The sequence below is a fragment of the Schistocerca nitens genome, chromosome 3 (assembly GCF_023898315.1).
Source record: "Schistocerca nitens isolate TAMUIC-IGC-003100 chromosome 3, iqSchNite1.1, whole genome shotgun sequence".
In the NCBI taxonomy this organism is placed as follows: Eukaryota; Metazoa; Arthropoda; class Insecta; order Orthoptera; family Acrididae; genus Schistocerca; species Schistocerca nitens.
Window position 1 is genome coordinate 735,546,665 of NC_064616.1, and position 5,455 is coordinate 735,552,119.

The following is a 5,455-nucleotide window of genomic DNA, read 5'->3' on the forward strand; positions in this document are numbered from 1 at the left end:
TCAAACATTTATGAGACATAATCTAGATGCCTGTTCATGCAGAAAATCTTGCACCAGCAACACTTTCGCAATTATGGATGGCTGTACAGGCAGCGAGGATCAGTGTTTCTGCAGGGGATTTCCAGTGACTCGTTGAGTCCATACCACATGTGGGGCAAAAGGAGGTCTGACACAATATTGGCTATCCCATGACTTGTCACCTCATTGTGTTAAGGAGGAGGAGGAGGATATTAGTGTTTAACGTCCCGTCGACAATGAGGTCATTAGAGATGGAGCGCAAGCTCAGGTGAGGGAAGGATGGGGAAGGAAATTGGCCGTACCCTTTCAAAGGAACCATCCCGGCATTTGCCTAAAGCGATTTAGGGAAATCACGGAAAACCTAAATCAGGATGGCCGGAGACGGGATTGAACCGTCGTCCTCCCGAATGCGAGTCCAGTGTGCTAACCACTGCGCCACCTCGCTCGGTTGTGTTAAGGATTCCTCATTTTTCATGAACAAATGACTGGGTGGGTCAAAGTAACCCCAAGTGCAGGTAACATGGGTCCGATTTTTTTTAATGGTACCACAGTAAAGGATGTGATGTATTTTGTTGAACATCTTTTTAATTGATGGTACAAGTCTGTGACAATACTAGAAAAATGTATTTTAAAATTTTATTCTGTCACTATCCACTGTTTTCTTGCCATACATAAAAAGGCAGGTAACATTTGGGCCAAAGTAGACCTGGTTTACAGTAATTGTATTGTTTTGAATGTATTTGCGTTACAGAGATTCTATGGTTAGGTTTTTAAAAGTTTATAACTCGGAAAATTTAGGCCCATATCACATCTATCCAAATAATAACTAATACAAAATGTGTTCCGAAATACAATTTAGAAACGTGTAATTGCTCTTTTATGGTGAGAGTAGACACTACTGAGGCTAGCAACTGCCTTGTTTTAAAGATATTTGTATTATTAAGCAAATTGAGGAAGATCTATGATTGGCTGATGGCCTATCACTCAGCTCGCACAGTAATTATAATCGGAGTATAGCGAAGTAGCTATCCAGACTATAACATTTAGTGTTCCTCTTTTCATTGGTACCACAGTGAGAGAAATGAATTGGGATATATGAAAAAGACAAATTTAAAAAAAAATATCTGGCCATACAAGTAATTATATGTCGAGAATAGTGAAAATGATAAGTTAAGATGCTTATGACAATCTGCAAAAAGTGTTGCAGCAGTCTAAGTTCGAAATCAAGATACAGACAAAGAAGCACCAACAAAGAAGCAATTGATGGACCATCAGCCAAAGAGGCGAAAAAGGAATAGAAAACATATAAAATAAATCTTATAACAAAATTACTGAAATGCAGCGATAAACACTACACTTAAATTATTGCAAATTATATTGCTTCCTAGTTTATTTATTTACCTAACGAAATTATTGAATTTCTAATACCAAATAAACAAAAAAGATACAGATAATACAGTTAAATGTAAATCAGTTGCAAACAGTGTAATCATATTCAGTAAAAAGACTTATGCCACGACCACTTGCAGAAATATTCTTAATAGTGAAGAAGAAGAAAGGACAGACAACTTCCTTCGTGAAACATCTAAAGCAATTTATTGTTACACATGTAAAATGTTATCTCATTCAAAGTTTAAATCGACTGAAGGGCTGCAAAACTGGAGAAATGATGGAATAATCTTGTCTAAGCATATTGCAAGGCAGATAGTCTAGTTTGTGTAAAGAAATAATTTATTTTAATGCCGAAATAAGATTGACAGCTTTGACTATAGTATTATTCATTGTATATATATGTTTTAGTAGTACATTTTGTATAAGTGAAGAGCGCGCATTTTCTACAAGAAAAATTTCATGCAGGCTTTGCAGAGCAGGTGGTCTGGAAGCACACTCATGATATAAATACATTAAACCTAATGGAAAAAATGGACTTGATCGTCTTGAGGATATCAGTACTAAAACTGCTGTAAATGACCATGAGGCAGTTGTAGTGACAAGTACAAAGCACAAAGAGCAATTTAAAAAAGTAGAAAGACTTACATATTCAGCAAAGAACACAGTATTGTAATATCTCAATGAAAAACTTGAAACGTCCAGTTCTGGGTATGAACATGTAGGAGAACTGTGGCTCAAGGTTAGAAGAATTATTGACCAAGCACTGGATATGTATATACCTTGTTGAAAAGTTCAAAATTGGAAGGACAGTCCATAGCATACTCTGTGTCAGGGAACTTCTAAAGAAACAGTTGATAACCACATCTATAAGCTAATTGTTGTCAATGGGAAGCTCTCGCAATAGACCACACAACTTGTCCATTTTAACATCACCCAGTTCTACTTTATATGGGTTTCTTATAATTCTTCGATATGTTTTCCATGTCTTCCTCGTGACTTATTCCCAATTTGTCTTTTGATGCCCCAGTGTTGCTCCCATGAATGGAAAGTGGGAATTTTTTTGTGACACAATTTCTCTAAAACGTCTAGTCTTCCCCCTATTAAAGTGCAGATACATGGCTTTATCTCTATGATATATGTGGAATATACATTAAAACACCACAGCTGCTGTCGTAAATGCCAATTACTTCCAATGTATAATGATTTTTCTTATAGTATCTATAAAACTGGTGTAATATTACTAAAGTAATATGAATATGACTGTCGGTAATGAATTATAATTGATATGTTATGAATGGTTTGTGACGTGACAGAATGAAATATGTTTCCATGAAATACAGTCTAATACAGCATCGAGGCGCTGCTAGGTTAATGGAGTGCACAAACGGCCTCAGGAGTCCTAAAATACATTTTCCAGTCATTTGTATCTAATAGCAAATTACATAGGATGGATCATTGCTACACGAATTTTGACACAAGTAAATGTAACGTATTGAATATGAGTGGGTGTAGAGACCCACAAGTGTTCTGTTACACTGTTGGCGATAACTCACTGGATATTTGCTGGTGGGACTCAAGTCTTTCTGTTGTACATGCACAAAGAGCATTTTCCCCTTATCATACTCCCACACCCCTCTATTAGTGGCCTCCTCGTGGTTTTGTTGATAGTAGTGTCAATATGTGATCCATGCACATCGCATTGTATCCCTGTATTTCATTTTATTGAATCATCCCACTTTAGATTGGTTCAGATGGTTACTGCGAAAGCTTTTACAATTACAAAAAGCTCAGAGGCCTTGGAAAAGAATACCACTGCATTCAGACTCAAAATATGTAAAGAGGATCTCACCAATCACACTCCACTAATGTGACATCAGTAATAAAATGACTTAAGGGAAGAGGACTTAGTATGTGTCAGCAACTCTTCCCCATATATTCTTATGCACAAAACTGGAGTCTCCACCACTTTAACAAACAGATGGATGTTTACCACTTTACACCACACCCGGGAAGTGTGATAGGACTGCTACTGTTCACACTGAGTATAAAGGAGCTTATCGAAAGCGTTGGAAGCCCATTAATGCTATTTGCATGTGATTCATTTGTCTATAAGAAGGTAGCAACGTCAGAAGACAGTAATGCTTTGTAGATGTACCTACAGAAGATTGATGAATGGTACAAGGACTGGCTGTTGCCCCTGAATATAAATGAATCGAATGCATTGTGCTCACATAGGAGGAGGAATGAGGTACTATACAATTACAATGCTGATAACAAATTGCTGGAAACAGTACCTACGATTATGTGTCTAGGAGTATCATGCTAGAGCGACCTTAAATGGAATGGCAACATGAAACAAATAGTAGGAAAAACACATGCCAGATGGAGATAAACAAGAAAAATCGCAAGGAAATGTAATTCATAGTAATAGTAGTAGTTGCTTTATTCATCCATAGATATCTTTTTACAAGGATATAGGGCATATCAAAGTATTTACAAATTTAGATCAATTTTAAATAAGCTAATTCGTATATACATATATTTACAGACTTCTAGTTGGAGACAATCATTAGATTTACTCCTGGTATACAATACTTATTTTTCAAAAAACTTATTAAATAATGTAATGCCACATTGTTCACTCATATCTCATTACCAGTCACTGCACACACTATACACATATTGTTTCATAACACTTCACTCACTATATGCGAGTGCAGGCTTTCTTGGCGAATTTCATATATGAAGCCTTCACGGGTTGTCAGCCGAGTAGCATCGTCGTCTCGTAGCAACATTTCGATGGAGTGCGTCTCCATCATCTTCAGGCGAAGTGTCGGGATATGCTGACGCTGTAATGACGAGCCTGTCCTTGGCTCGTGGTGGTGCAGTTTAGACAAAAATTTGTCATTCCTGAGGTTCCTGTAAGAGAGAGAAATATATATTACCACTCTTGTCGATTGGTCCTGTCTGGTGTAACCTGAAAAAGAGAAAGACACACTCTGTTGAGTGATTAGTAAAGCTTAATCCCTCAGCAGGTCAGGCCAACGCGTGGTTGGCCTGTGATGACGTTGTTGGCCCAGTCCACGGATGAGCCGGTTGCGGGAGCGTCCCGTCTTCTCGTAGAACTTCCTGGCGATGGCGCGGAACCTGTCTCGGAGAGGCAGGATCCCGGTGTCCTCGTGGAGTTGGCGCGTCGAAAAGCGCTTCGTAAGATGCATAGCAGTCTTCAGGGCGCGGTTCTGTATCCGTTGCAGAGTCACAATGTGAACATCTGCGGCTTTCCCCCAGACCACGGCCGCATACTCTAACAGTGGGCGAATCAATGTTAGGTAAAGCGTGATGCCGTGTTGCGGTGGCAATGACGACTGCGGGTTTAGCAACGGATACAGGGCGCGGAGGCGTCCTATTGCTCTCCCTTTCACATCACGGATGTGATGCTTCCAGCTGAGCCTGCGGTCTAGGGTAACCCCTAGGTATTTCGCCGTCCCACTCCATGGGATACGTTCTCCTAGGATTTCGAGCGGCGTAAGCCCTGGCGGCAGAAGTCTTCGAGTGAAGACGACTGCCTGGCTCTTTGTGGCGTTGAATTTCAACCGCCACTTTGTTGCACATGAGCCCATGGCGTCGCTCCCGCGTTGGAGGCGGTTTCTCAGCACTTGGGCGTTCATGCTGCGCGTGAACAGGGCTGTATCATCAGCGTACAGCGCCAGTTCGACTCCTGCCACTTTCGGCGCGTCTGCAGTGTACAGGGAGTACAGCGGGGGGCCGAGAACCGACCCCTGCGGCACCCCTGAACGTATATGCCGGTCTGTGGACGTACCGTCGTCATCCCTCACGTGGAAGGTTCGTTCGGACAGGTACGACCGCAGCAGCGCCATGTGGGACGTCGGTATCCCTTGTTCAAAAAGTTTGAACTCGAGACCGTCGTGCCACACCGAGTCAAACGCTCGGGAGACGTCGAGGAACACTGCGCCAAATAATCTCCTTGTTTCCAGTGCCCTCATTGCCGGTTCTACCACCCGCAAAAGCTGGTGGGAAGTGGCAT